General features: G+C 40.5%; 2 long non-coding RNA genes and 2 other non-coding genes across 4 annotated transcripts; 1 reads left to right on the top strand and 3 right to left on the bottom strand.

Annotated features, from left to right (window-relative positions):
* The first annotated feature begins 157 nt into the window (after nt 1–157).
* Nucleotides 158–17,577, top strand: LOC137491161 (uncharacterized). Its single transcript, XR_011011141.2, has 8 exons — nt 158–1,206; nt 1,310–1,468; nt 1,542–1,704; nt 1,787–1,884; nt 2,509–2,748; nt 16,177–16,596; nt 16,754–16,778; nt 17,260–17,577. It is a non-coding gene; the product is annotated as an uncharacterized lncRNA (long non-coding RNA).
* On the bottom strand, nt 11,315–11,388 carry trnat-agu (transfer RNA threonine (anticodon AGU)). Its single transcript has one exon. It is a non-coding gene; the product is annotated as a tRNA-Thr (tRNA).
* Nucleotides 11,575–11,648, bottom strand: trnat-ugu (transfer RNA threonine (anticodon UGU)). Its single transcript has one exon. It is a non-coding gene; the product is annotated as a tRNA-Thr (tRNA).
* Nucleotides 16,946–18,194, bottom strand: LOC141381738 (uncharacterized). Its single transcript, XR_012402388.1, has 3 exons — nt 18,045–18,194; nt 17,808–17,912; nt 16,946–17,422 (listed from the first exon to the last, which is right to left on the bottom strand). It is a non-coding gene; the product is annotated as an uncharacterized lncRNA (long non-coding RNA).
* Nucleotides 18,195–18,865: the final 671 nt, after the last annotated feature.

Below are 18,865 nucleotides of genomic sequence, written 5' to 3'. Positions count from 1 at the left end.
AGGGCTCGTTCAGGATTTGAACCCAAGACCTCTCACACCCAAAGCGAGAATCATACCCCTAGACCAATGAGCCCAGTAGAAACACTCTGCAGTGTCAAAAAAAAATTTCTGTAAAATCGGTCCAATCTACTTTTTGTTCATGTAGTTTTTGTTATGTGTGTCAGCAACTCCCTGGATTCATGTTACAGTTCACAGGCAGTATAGAAACAGCATAGTGGCCTAATGGATAAGGCATCAGCCTTCGAAGCTGGGGATTGTGGGTTCGAGTCCCACCTGAGTTGTCTTTGATGCAGTTCCTTTTAAGTTGGCTGTGCAGCACAATCCATTGTGGCTTTCAAAAAGCTAGGTTCATACCCTTAGGTCAAAAAGACATGACAATTGAAAACTCTTCAGAGAAGCTGTTTTGTCATTAGGTGTACGCACCAGATCGTCTGAATGAAATATGGTATAGGGATCCTAAAGTGCTGTTTTCTGAGTTACAAGAACTTCCTAAACCGTACAACAGATATGGCAAATGCTAGTATTGGCCCAGTGGCCTAATGGATAATGCATCAGCGTTCGAAGCTGGGAATTGTGGGTTTAAGTCCCATTTGGGTTGTGTTTGTTGGGTTAAATATAAATTGTGTGGAAAAAATCCTCACTTGTCCCCTCAAACCTTAGGCGTGATGATCTGAGGTCAATAGTTAGCTTCAAATTCTCAGACTTGCTGCACACTTCAATAAAGATTTATCCAATCTTGCTTAAATTATCCAATCACTTTACAAACATCAAAGGTTCTGAAAAGCTCTGGTAATGGAGATCTTGACTTCAAGTACCCCGTGGCTTTCAACTAATGGTCTCATGTTAGGTGGATGATAATGAAATGCAAACAAGAAAATAGCTGCAGAAGGTTGTGATTTCATGTTAATGAGAGTGGCCTTGTGGATAAGGCATCAGCCTCTGGAGTTGGGTATTGTGGGTTCAAGTCCCATCTAAGTTGTCTTTGAAGGACCACTATAGATTTAATTACAGATCATTTCAACCAATTATTGCAATGAAAAATAAACTGATGCATCAACACATCAAAGCACTCTCTTGCTGACATCAGGGCTTTCCTGTTGCAGTCGGGTGTGCACGTCTCCAACACCACTATAAGACGATACTATAGACATCAAAGCCCTGTAGGCCTTCCTAGAAAAACAACTGCAAGGCAAGGAAAATGAACAGGTATTGTGTATTATCATCTTGTCAAATCAAGTATTTCAGCAACACTTATGTCAAATTGTTAATAAAATGAATTAATAAATTATTGTATGTGTTTGTTGTATAGTGCTGCACTTAAAACGATTGACGAAAAACTGCACAAGGACAATGAGCGATCTGCTAAAAAGATTCAGAGTGAGCTTCTGTTTAGAATACAGTTAAAAGCATCAGTCTGCAATATTAGAAAACCAGTAAAACAACTCAGGTGGACCTATGGAAAAGCCAGGTAAGCCATTTTGAACAATGCCATGATGAAAAGATTTATTTATTTACATTAATCCATGCATCTCTTTATTTAGGCTATTTGCTTTATACGAGCTTACATGTCCTACAAATTTATTAATAGGACATACCCTATTAATAAACCGCCATGTTGTGAAACCGAAAGCAAAGCATCCAGTAAAAATTCATGTCTGGGGAGCCATATTCCATCAGGGACCAAACCGCTAGTTGTGTTAGAAGGTTAGTTCAAATCTCTTTAATATGATTGAATCGTTTCTTTGCAGTTTCTTTATTTATATATATATATTTTTTCTATTTTCAGGAATTATGGACAGATGTTTTTACGAAGACACTATAATAAAATTCAATCAGGCTCCATACGTAAAACAACACTTTAAGAACCATATCACTTCTTCCAAGGTAGATACAGTATGTAGGCCTACTGTACCAACTGTGTGTGTGTGTGTGTGTACATGTTCACTGATGTGTGTGTGTGTGTGTGCACGTTCACTGCTGTGTGTGTTGAACTTTTTTATCAATCTTGATGATTATTGAATAATGAATAAAGTTAACACATTGCTTAAAGGGCACATAGTTTACCCCTTTTTATGATTTAACATTATTATTATGGTTCTTCTGAGTGTGCCAGTTTAGGTTCAGTTCAAAACACAATCCAGATTTTTTTATTATAATGTGTTATAATGTGTCATTTTAAGGGCGTGTACACAGCTTGCTGTTTTACATTTACATTTATTCATTTAGCAGACGCTTTTATCCAAAGCGACTAAAAAATGAGGACAAGGAAGCAATTTACACAACTATAAGAGCAACAATAAATAAGTGCTGTAGGCAAGTTTCAGGTCTGTAAAGTCTAAGAAGGAAAGCATTAGTAATGTAAGAATTTAAACATTTTTTTTTTTTTTTTGAGTACAGTTAGTGGTATAGCTAGAGGCAATTGCAAATTAGGAAGTGAAGAGGAGACTAAATAGTTGAGTTTTAAGTCGTTTCTTGAAGACAGCAAGTGACTCTGCCGTTCTGTTGCAGTAAGGGAGTTCATTCCACCAACTGGGCAGATTGAATGCGAGAGTTCGGGAAAGTGATTACTTCCCTCTTTGGGATGGAACCACGAGGCGACGTTTATTCACAGAACGCAAGTTTCTTGAGGGCATATAAATCTGCAGAAGTGGGAGCAGATAAGAGGGAGCAAAGCCAGAGGTTGCTTTGTAGGCAAACATCAGAGCTTTGAATTTGATGCGAGCAGCAACTGGCAGCCAGTGCAAACGGGTGAGTAGCTGAGTGACATGTGCTCTTTTCAATTCATTAAAGACCACTCATGCTGCTGCGTTCTGGAGTAGCTGAAGGGGCATGTTGCTTCACATGAAAATTAGTTCCAAATTCAGTCGGTCGGTGAGTAAATGAATATGATAAATGAGAACACACAGGCATGTGCGTATAGAGATACAATGTAATGCTGTACAGTAACGTGTCATTTGTTTGTTTCAGTTGTCTTTATTTGAATGGTTTCGTGAGGATGTGATGGTGTGCTTTATCTGCCTGATTCCCTCTGAAGTGGGCGGGTTGTGTGACGTTCGATTTGGGGGACATTATGGGGGCGGGGTTTGCGTGACGTGCTGCGAGCTACTAGCCCGAGAGTGGAAACACAACATGATTTCGGCCTCACTGCTTAACCTCCTGGGCAATTGGCCCACCGCGATTAAATCCCTGGCCTCACCTCACAGCCTCGAAGTCCAATGCGCTATCCATTGCACCACAGAGCCTGAGTGCTCTCCTGCCTCAAGCACTATTGCACAAAAAGCACTTTTTGGTACTCTCTGGCCCATAAAAGCACAGCTCACTGCGGACAAGGTGTAACCCCTCTTAGTTCGTATATGTTTTTTATAATGATCACGCGGAAGCAGTTTACCTGAACAAGTTCACTTTATAGTGTTCTTCAAAAGAAAACAGGGCTCCACACAGACAATAAGTGTACCAGGGCTGGTCATCAGAAAAAGTCACTCTCAACAGCTCTTGAACAATAAGTGAACTCACAAAATGGCCGGCTGACTCCACCCATTATACCCCCTTTCTCACCTGTAGGTGTCTGTTTTTTCCCATGATGTATTACACAGTTAAACAGTGAACATAGGATTTTGATTTAATTAGAACAGATATTTTTAACAAAAACAAGCATTTTGACACCATTCATACTTAATTAACAGTTTCATTTTTTCCCCCGTTACATTCTCCTCCACTGAATGTGACAAAATGCGACAACCTTAGAAAACACAAAAATGCAGAAATTAACCTAGAATTGCCGTTCTTAGCACAAAGCTTTTGATCCGTTTTATTTGTTCAAATCAAGAACTGATAGGAAAAAGTGCTGCGCATATCACTCATCCTGATCATGACCCAAATGACGTGCCTTTAACACATCACACTTGCAATTCATTTCACTTGTTTTCTACAAAGACAGATACAAAAAAAAACATTTCTGACATATTAATGTTTCAAACTAACAACTGAAAAGGACCATTTTCCCAGACTTTGTTTTCTTGAACTAAACAAGGTCTGTTGACTCATGGAAGAAATAAGGCGATTTACTGGCTTCAACAATCTGCCAAACCTTGATCTGCGACCCGGTAACTCAGTGCTATCCACATTACCATTAGGAACAAAACCAGGATCGCAGGCATTAGATGTTTCAGGTCCGTCCTGAAGAATCATAGAATCCATTGAAGTATTCTCAGAACCCGCATTATGCGACGGCACATCAACAATTTCAGCTGAGTTGGAAATGTCACATAACTCATTCATCTGAGAAACATTGTCAGCTACGACAAGACCATCACCATTGTCCATTGAATCATCAGAACTTACAGAGCATCCATCAGAAACGCCATCATCTACAGAAATCACACTCCCATCATCATTTGTCCCCACAGCGTCACATACAGGGAGAAAATTGACACACAAAAGCAGGTTTCTGTGCACAACTTTGACTTGATCAGACACAGGGTGTTTTATTTTGTAAATGTGAGTTTTAGGATCGCAATCAACCACAGTATACACTACACTGTCCCACTTGTCTGAGAGTTTACGTTTGCCACGCTCGCTCTTGTTGGCTAAAAGAACCCTATCACCGACTTCAATATTCACACCCTTATTTCTGCGATTGTATACGCGGGCTTGGTGAGACTGTTCTTTAGAAGCATTAGTCTTTGCAACAGCGAGAGCATCCTTCAAGTCCCTACTCAGAGACTCAACGTACTTGGGAAGAGCAACATTCAAATCATCCCTCAACACACTCTTAAAGATGACATCAATCGGTAGTCTTGGGACACGGCCGAACATTAGATAGAAGGGAGGAAATCCGGTAGTCTCATGTGAGGTACAATTGTAAAGAAAAGTCAATGTGTGAAGCATCTGAGGCCAGTCATGCTTTGGTCGAGGCTCAAGAGTTCTGATCATATTTCCCAATGTTCGGTTGAATCGCTCAGCGGTGCCATTCCCCATTGGGTGATATGGGGTAGTTTGAGACTTCTTAACCCCTGAGAACTCAAGCAAGTGTCTGATTAGCTCGCTACAGAAATTGGCACCCTGATCAGAATGAACACGCTCTGGGAAACCATAGTAGCAGAAATAGTTATCCCAGAGCTTCTTTGCCACCGACCTAGCAGATTGGATTGAACAACAGAAGGCATGGGCAAGTTTAGTAAAATGGTCGGTGACCACTAATACGTCAACTGATTTATTTCGTGAATCCTCTGCCGTCCAAAAGTCAATGCAGACCAATTCAAGTGGAGCAGAGGTCTTAACACTTTCCAGTAAAGCCCGTCCCTCTGGCTCCGGTGTCTTCGCAAGCACACAACGACTACACACTTTCACATACTCACGTACATCCTGCTCAATACCTGTCCAATAAAAACGCTGACGGCAAAGGTGAAGAGAACGATACTGCCCTTGGTGTCCAGCCTCATTGTGACAACCCCTCAACACTTCATCTTTGAGTGACGAAGGCACTACAAATTGGAAACGTTTATGATGTGTCAAAGGATCTTTTGAAACACGATACAGGACACCTTCAGCCAAGGATAGTTTGTCCCACTGCTTTAAAAGCTTCCGTACAGCACTAGGCTCTCCCATACGCACACGCCTGGAAGGCCTACGTTTCTGGTGAACATAGAACATCACCCTCTGCAAATGTTCATCCTGGAGTTGACTGTCTCTTAGTTCTTGGTGAGAGTATGAGGGAAGAGCATCAAATCCAACCTCTATGATTTGTTGGACAAATCCAACCAAAGGAATAGTTCGCATTCTCGTCGCATCATCCCAAGAAAGATGATTGGAGAAAACAGCAGCCACCTCAGCATTCGAAAAACTACCCGGCCCATCCACGTCTGGAGCAACCCCCATCCGATCACAAGCATCCGCCGAGACCTCCACACTGCCGACCACTCGCTGACAGGCATTGGACAATCTGAAAAGATCCTGGACAGTAGCGCAAGTATGATTTCTTGACTCTGCAATAAGCTTTTCATAAGGTTCCCTGACTATGCGATGGCTAACCCGACTGTCAACAAAAGGTTGCCTACTCAAAGTGTCAGCTATTGTGTTCTTCGACCCTGGAACATATTTGATGTCAAACTCAAAGGCAGCGAGTTTAGCCACCCACCTTTGTTCACAGGCGTCGAGCCTAGGTTTGGTCAAAATGTGCGTCAATGGGTTATTATCTGTCCAAGCTGTGAACCGATGCCCTTTTAGCCAGTGGCTAAACTTGTCACATACAGCCCACTTAAGCGCGAGGAACTCAAGACGATGTGCTGGATATCTGGCTTGTGCTCTGGACAGTGATCTACTCGCAAACGCAATGGGCCGAGCCCTGTTCTCTCCAGGACTCAGTTGCGAAAGCACAGCACCCAACCCTTCAGTTGATGCATCAGTGGCAAGAATAAAAGGTCTAGAAAAGTCAGGGTGTGCAAGGACTACATTAGACAGAAGGGCTTCTTTCAATGCAGACAAAGCTGCCTCACATGCTGGAGACCAATCATCGGGAGTAAGCTTTCTAGTTATAGAAACCCCTCTGCGTCCCACTCCTCTGGCCTTCCTAACTCCACTAGTCAAAGCAAAAAGTGGCCGTGCAAGGGACGAACAATTCTCAATGAACCTTTGGTACCACATGACGAGACCAAGAAAGGACTGAATTCTCTTAACCGACGGGGTTGCACCATCAGGGCACATTAAATCTGCAGAAGTAATATTAGCAATTGCTTCAACTTTACTAGGGTCCGTTGACACACCCTCTTCTGTGATTAAATGACCAAGAAATTTTACAGAGCGTCTTAAAAAATTACATTTTTTTGGAGACAATTTCAAATTGTGCTTTTTCAACATTCCGAAAACCATTTCGAGCCTCTGTAGTGCAACCTCTTCACTGGGTGCAAATACCATTAAATCATCCAAGTAGCACAACAGAGACAAGAAATTTTGATCCCCAAAAATCTTAGTCATCATTCTCATGAAACTCGCAGGTGAGTTACAGAGGCCTTGCGGTAGCCTGTTATATTCGTGCAACCCTACCGGCGTCGTGAATGCTGTGTACTTTTTGTCATCTTCATGCAGTGGAACATTATAGAATCCAGAAGTTAAGTCCATCGTACTAAAAAATGAATTGCCACCGAGTGCCGCAAGACAATCCTCCTGATGGGGCAAAGGGTGCGCATCTTTCACAGTACGCGCGTTAAGCCAACGAAAGTCCGTGCAAATGCGCAAATCGCCATTCTTTTTCCAGCACAAAACCAAAGGCGATGCAAATTCGCTAACAGACTTTCGAATTATGCCCCTCTCCTCCATTTCATTAAGAGCGACGCGCAACTTCTGATACTGCGAAGGGGGGACTCGCCTAAAAGGTAAGCGAAATGGTCTTTCGTCAACTAGGCGAATTCTGTGCACAAAGTCCCTAACTTCGCCACAGTCAAGAGAATGTCTAGAAAAAATGGATTCGTATTCAAGCACTAAATCACACAGCTTCGCCTTCCAAAAATCTGAAACTTCACATGCTTCCAAGTCAACAGACTCCAAACCGCACTTTTGAAGTCTGCTGCTAGTTGCATCGGATCTATCTGGCTCAACTGCTGACTGCTGAACACAAAGCCGCACAGTAGACTCAGACGCCGCTTCGCACACATCCTCTAAAGCGATACAAGGATAAACATCAGCTACTTTAGTGTTTCGCCTCAGCGTTACTGGCTTGTCGCTAGGATTAATCAACTTTAGTGGTATCCAACCGTCGCCCCAAAGAGGAGAAACTACACGACCAACTAAAACTTTTTTAGAAGCAGAATGGACTCTAGATGGTTCCACCATCACAGTACTGCCTACCTGGCCACATGACTTAGCGGGTAGTTTCCCCCAGACAAGATGTTCCTGACCAGGCGAAAGCGTGACTGCACTATGAAGTTTTACTGTACCGACAACATCCGGAACTGTTTCACCCCTCCAGCGACGTATACCAGCCAGCATCGACAAAAACTCGTCACCCTCTGAACTAGGTCCACTGGGGGTTGAAATCAATTCCCAATATCTGTCAGAACCCTTCAGTCTGTGGACGAGATACTTAATGACATTCGTCCCCAAAATTAGGTCATCATCTTGGCCTGGAACGACAAGACATAGGACAATAACATCACAGCCATAAACATCCAGTTTAAGTTCAACTACACTCTTTGGGAACACTCGTTTGCCACCACATCCTATTATGATGACATCAGTTTCTTTTTCCGTAACAGTATCCAGGACACCATGTTCCCTTAGCTTAGTGACTACCGAATCACTCAGCGTACAAGCCATAGAGCCGGTGTCCAACATGGCGCTAACAGTGAGTGAGTCATTAATAAGAACAGGTGTGTAGAAGAGTGTATCTGAGCAAGCTATACGTTGTGTATTCTGAAAGACGACTTTCTGAGAGTCGGGACAAAGATTCTTAAACGAGAGAAACAAAGCTTCGAAATCAGTATCCACCTCGAGGGAATTTTCTGCAACACCCACACTCCCCCTCTCCGAATGCGGGTGTTTCAGTTTTCCTGATCGCCAGGTGAATCTGAAGAAAACCGTGTAGTAGCGAATTTCTTTGTACAGTCTCGTTTGGAATGACCAGCAGTATGGCACCTAAAGCACAAACGATGAGTTTTACAATGGTCAATTGTAGTGTGCGCTGTGTCACCACAAATTCTACAGTTTTTTCGCCCAACTGCAGTCATTTCTCGCATTTTACCTGCAGGCACATACTCTGAAACGCTCTCTTCCTTCTTTTTCAAAATGTCAATCAGCTGTGTCAGCATATCAGCCATCCGATTCAAACTAGACTCATCTTTTGTATCGGGTTTTGAGTCATTAGGTACGCTGGGTCCCTGCTTAAAACATGCTAGCACAGGCTCAGGACCAGCATTAACATGTTCGCAGCTGTGCAAAGAAATCTGCGCGTTCTGACCGATCGCATATTCGTTTGTAATTGCTCTCGACTTGCTGTCACGCTGGAAACTGTCTAATAGCTCCTGAACATCCTTTGCGGTCCATTTTTCTAATGGCCGCACTTTAAAAGTACGCGCTAAATCAGTGTCTGGACAATTTCGTACAAACATCATTGCAACTTCAGAACTCAAATTGTCCATACACCTACCCTGAGCCCTGAGACACTCGTCAGCAATGTCTGCTGCTTTATTCAGTCGCAGCCAGTAGTCAACAGGGTTCTCGCCGTATCTAGGTAACGTGCCGTAAAAATCAGCAAGTGGCATACTAGAATATGACACGTTACTGAAATGTTGCTTAAGTATGCTGTATATCAAATTTGGCTGTGATTTGTAGTCTAACGTAGGGTTACTGCGCAAAGTTACTTTTACAACATCTCTTGCCCTACCCATAAGATGGCTGATTATTTCGTCTGCTTGATTAGGAATGTCAACATTTCTTTTTTGTAGGTAGAGCTGCATCATGTCAACCCATTCTTGGACATCGCATCTACCCAGATTGTCGCCCCTAAACACAGGCGGTTCTTTTTCACCTGATTTCAAGATGACATTCAGCTGTGATAAATCAAGATTAGCACATTGGGAACTCGAAGTGCTATTCTTGTTACAGCTCCCAGCGAATCCACCCTCTGATAGAAGTTTAGCAGTAACTGATTCACCAATTTTTCGACCCAATTCCTCAACTAAAACATTAAGATCGCCCACATCACGATCACTAGATGTTCCCAATTTACCTGGCTTAGGAGTAGACGTGACAGGGAAAGTTTGGTTGACATCATGCGCCATGAAATTCTCTTTCACTGAATGGTCATCGGACTTAACTTTCATTCCACTCTGCCCCAATTTAGCATTAGAATATTGCATCAGGTATTTTCCCCGCCCAGCCCCGAACAACCAGCTATCTGCACCACCCTCAGCCATTTGAAAATACTTTTATCATGAAACTCAAAAAGTAAATAAACTAATCAGGAAAGATTCAGTCAATAATAGTCACTTAGCTGCAGTCCGTCGATATCCCCGTTGCTCAAAGGCTGGTCAGAAAAGAAAGTTTTCTTTTCTTTTTTTTTTTCAATCGCAATAACGTCCTTAAACAGCAGGCAAATCGTCCATCAGAACCTCGCGGTGTTTCAGATGCACTCCGCCAGTCTCTCGATGGTTTTCACGCGAACCCAAAAGCCTGCGACGTCACACTTTCTCCTCGTTAGTCCCTCGTTGATTTTCACGTGAAGCTGGAAAGCCGCGACGGCTCCGTCACACTCGCTCCTCGCCTCTCCCTCGATGATTTTCACGTGAAGCTGGAAGCCCGCGACGGTCCCGTCACACTCGCTCCTCGCCTCTCCCTCGATGATTTTCACGTGAAGCTGGAAGCCCGCGACGGTCCCGTCACACTCGCTCCTCGCCTCTCCCTCGATGATTTTCACGTGAAGCTGGAAAGCCGCGACGGCCCCGTCACTCTCGCTCCTCGCCTCTCCCTCGATGATTTTCACGTGAAGCTGGAAAGCCGCGACGGCCCCGTCACTCTCGCTTCTCGTCAATCCCTCGATGATCTGCGTTGTGTAGCTTATAAACAGCTCAACCAGCACACTGGTAACCCGAGCCCCACGCCACAGTAATAACACACTGCACTCAGCGTCGCGTCGATCACGAACGGCTTCACGGCACCATTGTAACCCCTCTTAGTTCGTATATGTTTTTTATAATGATCACGCGGAAGCAGTTTACCTGAACAAGTTCACTTTATAGTGTTCTTCAAAAGAAAACAGGGCTCCACACAGACAATAAGTGTACCAGGGCTGGTCATCAGAAAAAGTCACTCTCAACAGCTCTTGAACAATAAGTGAACTCACAAAATGGCCGGCTGACTCCACCCATTATACCCCCTTTCTCACCTGTAGGTGTCTGTTTTTTCCCATGATGTATTACACAGTTAAACAGTGAACATAGGATTTTGATTTAATTAGAACAGATATTTTTAACAAAAACAAGCATTTTGACACCATTCATACTTAATTAACAGTTTCATTTTTTCCCCCGTTACAAAGGCACTGCTGGGATTCAAACCTTGACAGGGGCTAATTTTTTAATCGAAAAAAGAAAAAAAAAACTAACTATGGTAGCGCTGCATGTGTGAATGTCTGGACTTGAAATATTAAAGTCCAGTTGGTTAGGCATTACCACACTATGCTATATAAAGCCATCGTCCAAAGACCTCTTGAACGAGCAGCGTTCTTAAGGATTTGAATATTGTTAAGAAACAGACTGCTAAAAATCCTGCTGCGTAAACACTCGTTACTCTTAACAAAAGGCAACCTTGACACCTGTACATTAGGCACTGCTGGGATTTGAACCCAGGATCTCCTGTTTACTAGACAGGCGCTTTGACCAACTAAGCCACAGCACCAACGTTGTAGAAGAGACAAGACGTTTTTGCATACAGAGACTAAAAAAAGACAGCAAGTCTTAAATTGGCAAGCAAAGAGGTTGTTTAACTCTATTTGTTGCAATATTTATTACGCCTCAAAGCTATACAATTTTATTATGCATTCCGGTAAGCTCTATACAAGAAGCACACGCACCACCTGGACTAAGGCGCTGCTGGGATTTGAGCCCAGGATCTCCTGTTTACAAGACAGGCGCTTTGACCAGCTAAGCCACAGCGCCACAAAAATGAAAGTAAGAGACATTTGCCCGATAACAAAAATTAAATAAAAATTAAAATGAATAATAAAAAAAACACTACAAAAACCAGCATGTCAGGATGCAGAAAAGCAAAATTTACTATGCTTTCTACTCAGTTACTTTGCACATGCATAATGAGGCTCTTGTACGACAAATCCAAAAGGCGTGATCTCAACAATAGGTGGTAGTCACTTTTGCCCAAAACCACAGGTTGCCTTCGAGTCATTCCTCAAGTCCACTCGGCCCTGCACCGTTTTCTAATCTCCCTTATTTAAAACAGCTCAATTAAGTCATCGGCTTTATTGTAGAGTACCCCTAGTATCTGAGCCTGCACTGCGCAATGAAAGAAAGAAGCAAAACGGGATGGACAGATGTCTAAAATGTTGGAAACGCACCAAGTCAGTGAAGAAAAAGGGCAAAGTCTGCGAATCTGGTGGGACTCAACCCAACAACCTTTGAAAGGCTCAGCCTAGAAGTCCAATGCGCTATTCATTGCACCAAAGAACCTGAGTGCTCTGCTGCCTCTAGCACTGTTGCACAGAAAGCACTTTTTGGTATTCTCTGGCCCATGAAAGAACAGCCAACTGCAGACAAGGTACTGCTGGGATTCAAACCCAGGAACTCCTGTTTACTAGACAGTCGCTTTGACCAACTAAAGCACAGTGCCAAATGATGTTGACATAGGCTAATTGTTTAATCAGTAAAAAGAGAAAAAAAAAAACCTAACAACGGTAGCGCTGCATGCTTGAATGTCTAAACTTGAAATATTAAAGTCCAATTGGTTACGCATTACCACACTATGCTATATAAAGCCATTGTCCAAAGCCCTCTTGAACGAGCAGCGTATTTATGGATTCGAGTTTTGTTAGGAACCGACTGCTAAACATGCCGCTGCGTAAACACTCGTAACTCTTAAGAAAAAGCAGTCCTGGAAGCTGTACAATAGGAACTTTAGGGGTTTGAACCAAGAATCTCCTGTTTACTAGACAGGCGCTTTGACCAATTAAGCCACAGGTCCAACACTGACTAAAAAAAAAAAGACGCTTTTGCACACAGAGACTAAAAAAAGACAGCAAGTCTAAAAATGGCAAGCAAAGAGATTGTTTAAGTAAGCTCTACAAAACAAGCCCACGCACCACCTGGACTAAGGCATTGCTGGGATTTGAGCCCAGGATCTCTTGTTTACAAGGCAGGTGCTTTGACCAGCTAAGCTACAGCGCCACAATAATCAATCTTAAGAGACATTTGCCTAATAACAAAAATCGAAAAAGAAAAAAAAACAATACAGAACAAAAACCAGCATGTCAGGATGCAGAAAATGCTGACAAGATGGACGTGGTCTTTTAGAGTCTGGATGATCATGTCTCAAACCTGACCAGTAACCTGGCCTCTGTTCAAGATCAAAGCAAAAAATGTGAAAGAACAGCCAACTGCGGATTTTATTTATTTAATTTAAATAATTTATTTTATTTAATCTATCCTTTATCATGTTAAGTGTTTTTTGGAACCTACAGTTTCATTACATCAAAACCCAGAGTCAGCTTGGAAAATGGAAATTGGGACAAACATATGCTATTGGCCATTGAAAGAGTTTCAGATCAGAAAGCCACTCTCCCATAATCTGAGGAAAAGGTGCAGTTTGGATTTGAACCTAGCACCTGCTGTTGCCAAGACAGGTGCTCTGGCCAACTTATGCCTGTTTCACACTGCAAGCGTCAGTTGCGCATGAGCAGTGTGTGCGCAGCGCGTGTAGAGAGCAGAAGCAACACGCAAGCGTTTGCCTTTCACACCAGCTGTGTCTGCGTGCAGCTCTTTGGCAGCTGCTGCAGAGATCAACCTATCTCTGTCTATTCTATCTAGTTACGTATGTGTCTCTATATTAGGGATGTGCGGAGCAGCCGGTATTTGTATTTGTATTTGTTGAGGGGGGAAAAGTATTTGTATTTGTATTCGAGTAAAATTCAAAATGGCGCAAAAATATATCTTTTTTCTATTACACTTCTAATTTACGTTATAGTGAAAGTATTGTTTAATTATACCCATTATATAAATTATAGACATGCAATATTGGTTGTTGTTTTTGAACATGTGACAAGAAATGTCATTGAAAAGAAAATAACATAGAAGCCATTATCTCATCCATGGTTAAACCAACAACTAATAAAATACCATTGTGAATATTATGAACCCCACCACCACCGTTCTTGTTGAAGGACACTGAATAGACAGAATAAAAACAAATAATACTTCAAAAAACTGTTCTTCTTCAGAAAGAACTTCTTTCCAATGGACAGAATTCCAAAAACTAAAATTAACTAAATCAATCTAAATAAAACCCTGCCTGGGAGATCTGGCAGAACAAAAGTATTCTATATAATACTAAAAGATACAGCCCTGCTATTATCATCTGCCAGCCACAAAAAAAGACACAAAGTTTGTTTGTTTGTTTTTTTATGTTTGAAACTGACTTGCTGGGGCAGAATGTGGCTGTGTTGATGCTTTTAGTGCATGTGATAATACATTACATAGAAGGTTGCGCGGTGCTCTGTTCAGTGAGAAGCGCTCTCTATGGCAAGCCTTTTTAGCATTTAAATCTTTGTTCTGACTCCATAAATATATTAGAGATATCTCTAATTATATTTTGACTAGTCATAATTATAATTCCACTACTCAGAATGACAATTAGAGATATCTGCAATTACAATTCTACTAGTACGAAATCAGATGTATTTTGACTAGTAACAATTGTAATTGATATCTCTGAGTTTTTACTAGTCATAATACATTTAGAGATATCTTTAATTCATCATATTTAGAGATATTTACAAATATATTTGAAGATATCTGTAATTAATTTACTAAAAGTCTAATTACAGTTGTAGATATCTTGAATTGGATTTTTTACTAGTCAAAATTCATTTGGAGATATATCTAATTACAATTGTGACTAGTCAACTTATTTAGAGATATCTACAAATATTTTTTAATGGAAGTCAATGGAGGAATATGACTAGTCTATCATAATATATTTGCAGATATTTCCAATCTGACTAGTCGAATTATAATTATGACAAGTCAAAATATAATTAGAGATATCTCTAAATATATTTATGGATAGTCTGAACAAGGTTTAAATGCTAAAACGGCTTGCCATACGCTCTCACCCAGTAGCACAGTGGAGAGTTCTCTAGTTATATCCTTTCAGTCGTTTGTTATGCATTGACATGCAGTCAAATATTTCGCCAAACAGTCCTTAGGGATGCGGTGACACGCAGTCAGATATTTTACCGGACAGATCCGCCACTTTTGGCGCGCATAAACAATCATAAAGCTCTCGTGCTGCAGGAATGAGGAGGTCTGCTGAAGGCGCGCAGCTGACGTGCTGTGAGAGGTTTGCGTCTTTAATAAACTACGGCAGTTTGCGATCACCGAACAGTAAGAATGATTAATAAATCCATATGAAACAACCCCTTAAAAGTCACGTCTCGCTTTCAGTTTCGGGCTTTGGCGCGTTTTGCCTCTCTCTCTCTCTCTCTCTCTCTCTCTCTCTCTCTCTCACGTGGGCATGCACTGTGGTCTCATGAGGAAACGCTGCTTTTTGATATAGTGTTTTTCTTGCTCCCGAATACAAATAATTTTTCAAGTATTTGTTCGAATCAAGTATTCGTAAAAACACGCTATTCGTGCCTTTCCGAATACCGTATTCGGGTTCGGCTCCACCCTTACTCTATATACAAATACACTTTTTAAACTTTTCATTTGCACCAAGACTCGCGACAACTTCATCCAATGCTGCTTCTTTAACCTGCAAATGTTTATTTTTCAAATTTTATAGATCAAATAGTACTGTATGCTTCTCAAGCTCTATGAGAAGTGTCTACAGTCAGAAGACAATCGCCTGTGATATCATGTCGTTTGTTTTTTGATTGTCAGGTTGTTGTAGGCCTAGTTATAACAATATTTATACAATATAGTTATAATGATATTTATACATTGTTAGGACTGCGTTGTTTTGTTTGTGTTTGATTTTTGATTCTAGATTGGGGGCGTGCCTTCAGCGCACCTGATGCTGGTCAGCGCCCTTATTTAAACCCCGGCAGAGAGTTTGTTTAGTTTGTCGCTGTCTATACACTTGGCAGTTCGCCAGAGCCACGCTCCTATTTGGGCATTATGCTTTCTTTCGCATCCATACACTATCACTGACTACATTTACCTCATCCATTCATTTGCATTTCACACTGATTAAACATACTGATACTGATATTTTGATTATATAATTTAAATTGAGTTAAATAAATATTCTTTTTGATTATACTTCTCCTTGTCGTCTCCCTTATTATGTTACATCCTTGAGCCAGGTGTAACAACATGATCAAACTAGTGTTACTTTCTCTGCTTTAGTGATGTCCAGCGGCAGAATAACAGCTCGTTAATTCATGCTTGTGCAGTTGATGAGACGGAGAAAAGTAATTAATGTATGCACTTCTTTTACTTATTTTTATGTTGTCAGGTTCACAGTGCAAACAACTCCCGGTGGGAATAACTTGAGTGAACATAAAACAAAGCCGAAGCTCTGCTTGAGCAGCACTGCACACAGCGAGCTCACATCATCCAGCTTGCGTGTCGAACTACACTACCCACAATACACTTCGCTATGGACTACAACTCCCTTAAATATTCTATTTCCCCTCCTGAAACACTAGCGTGCAAATTAAGCTAAACTGATACTAAAATTGTTTTACATTTGGTTTTGTAGTTCGGGCCAAAATAATGTTTGTTGCCGTTTTTAATCGTTTAGGTTCATTTGATCGTGTAACCCTCGATACACAAATGTATTATAAGCTGTTCATCAATTGACCAGATGCTCAGAAGTCTAAATTTCTCCAAAGAGAGAGGAGATACAACAACAGTGAAGGACTCGGACACAGAGGTAAGAATAATAAAAGATTGTATTGTAAAACTTTCACAGAAATATAAAATAAAATAAATAATAAATATAAATAAAACAAATTCTAGGCTTGTTTCACACTCATCTAATGACCTCAATCTTATTTACACTCTCTAATAACACTTCTCTTTCTTCACAGGGTTTTTGGCTGTATCACTAATAAGGTAAGTTAATATTATGTTATTTTTCTGTTTTTCTATTGTTAAGGTCTAATATTATATTTTGGTTACTATTATAAACAATAATATAATACTACTATACTAATAACAATACTATATTAAAGGTTTATAAGTGTAAGTTAATAATACAACACTAAAATTGTTTTATTATTCAATATATAATCAAGATTTCCCTTCTTAAACCAATTAACTTCTCTCTATAAAGCTTCAAAAATTGCAACAAATGAACACTCCAATGAAACAATGTACAAATAAAATAAAAATGAAAATAAAACATTCACTTAAAACATTTCAAAATGTCCCAAAAGTCCAGTACAGGTGATGAACACTCAAAAAGATTCTTTTGCAAAACAACTAGGTTGCAAATTCAGTTCCAGAGATCCAGGATGTTGCACTTGTGAGTGTGTTGTAAATTTACACTCCTACCATGACGCTGAATAGGTTTCACTTTGTATCTTTCCAACAGGTGTATCCAAAGAAACCACTTAATGGGAGGCTCGCCAGTCCAACTCCACAATTAGACACGCACCGATGGAAGTTGAGACAATCCAAATCCAGAAAAGAGTTCACACTTCAATTAATTTGAATCCAGAGCAAATCACATTTAGCAACTGACTTCAATAGAACATCTCACCGATGAAAAACCAGAAGAAGATGCACAAGCAAACAAACAAAGGGGAAAAAAAAACATTAGCATTTTACAGTGTATGCATTATCTCAGCTTAACATAATTGTAAATAAACAGCAACAATAAATGACCATGTATATGCTTCTCTCTGCTGAATTTCTGTGTTTTTCCTATTTCTTTCACCTATTTGGCATTTTCTTTTTACAAATGACAGCATTTTACTTAAACTCTCTCACTTAAACTTTACACAATCACTTGTATAATACTGTGTATAATACTGTGTTTTCACTAGACCAAACAAATTGTTAATTAATAAAACACATTTTTGACACTAGTTTAAATCATGTTATAATGAAAACAATAATAATAAAAAAACACGAACTCACCAAGGAAATCATTCAACATCAAAGCGAAAAACCAGGAAAACTCCAGGTGGCACTCGTGTGCAGATTTCACTCACAGATACAAATCTTGTTTTTTTTCTCTCAATCCTTCATTAAAGATATATGATAGAAATCATTTCAGCATCTTATTAATGGTCAGTTTTCACAGTTAATACACATTTAAAACATTAAAAGATATATATCTAATAGTTTTCTACTGTTATTAATTTAAAAACTTACATCTCTGCATTCCCTTGCGAACACTGAATCACCATAGCAACGGTAAACACAAGCTAACAGACAAGAGAGATTTGTTATTGTTTGTAAATCTGATCTGCTATAGTGTAAGGCACGATGATGTTATTCTAAAGCACTATTCCCTTGAATGCTGTTTAATACTCTATTATGATTTATTTATATAAATAAATAATTTTAATATATATTATTTAATCGAGTATTCTGCCAATGTTTTTTTTTTCATATTTATAAGGGTATTTCTATTTGCTCTATTGCTGTGTACTACCCACTAGTAACCTGGGTTACAATTTACTATATATAAATCAGTTGACATTATTAAGGCATTTATTGGGTACAATTGCTACTTTTTACTGTCATTCATTGTGTTTTGGTCATTATCAATGCACTGTCACTTTAATTGAGCGTGAGCAGCGCGTCAAAAATAGACCCGACGCCAAAACTATCGCTGCACTGCTGCTTCAGCGACGCTCACGCCTCGCGCCGACGCGCTGCTGCTGCGTGCGATATAAAAGCTCTAATCTGTTAACATGGACGCCGAAAAAACACGCGCTGCTGGCGCTTGCGGTGTGAAACAGCCGTTAGTCTTAACACTAAAAGAAAAAAACTGTGGATACGATACTTCCAAACGCAGTTTCATCTAAGACAGTGGGGGGGAAGCAAAATTTACTATGCTTTCTACTCAGTTACTTTGCACATGCATAAAGAGGCTCTTGTACGACAAATCCAAAAGGTGTGATCTTAACAATAGGTGGCAGTCACTTTTGCCCTAAACCACAGGTTGCCTTCGAGTCATTCCTTAAGTC

Source organism: Danio rerio, chromosome 4, assembly GCF_049306965.1.
Source record: "Danio rerio strain Tuebingen ecotype United States chromosome 4, GRCz12tu, whole genome shotgun sequence".
Taxonomy (NCBI): Eukaryota; Metazoa; Chordata; class Actinopteri; order Cypriniformes; family Danionidae; genus Danio; species Danio rerio.
Note: the sequence above shows the minus strand (reverse complement) of the source record. Positions and strands in the feature narration are given on the sequence as shown.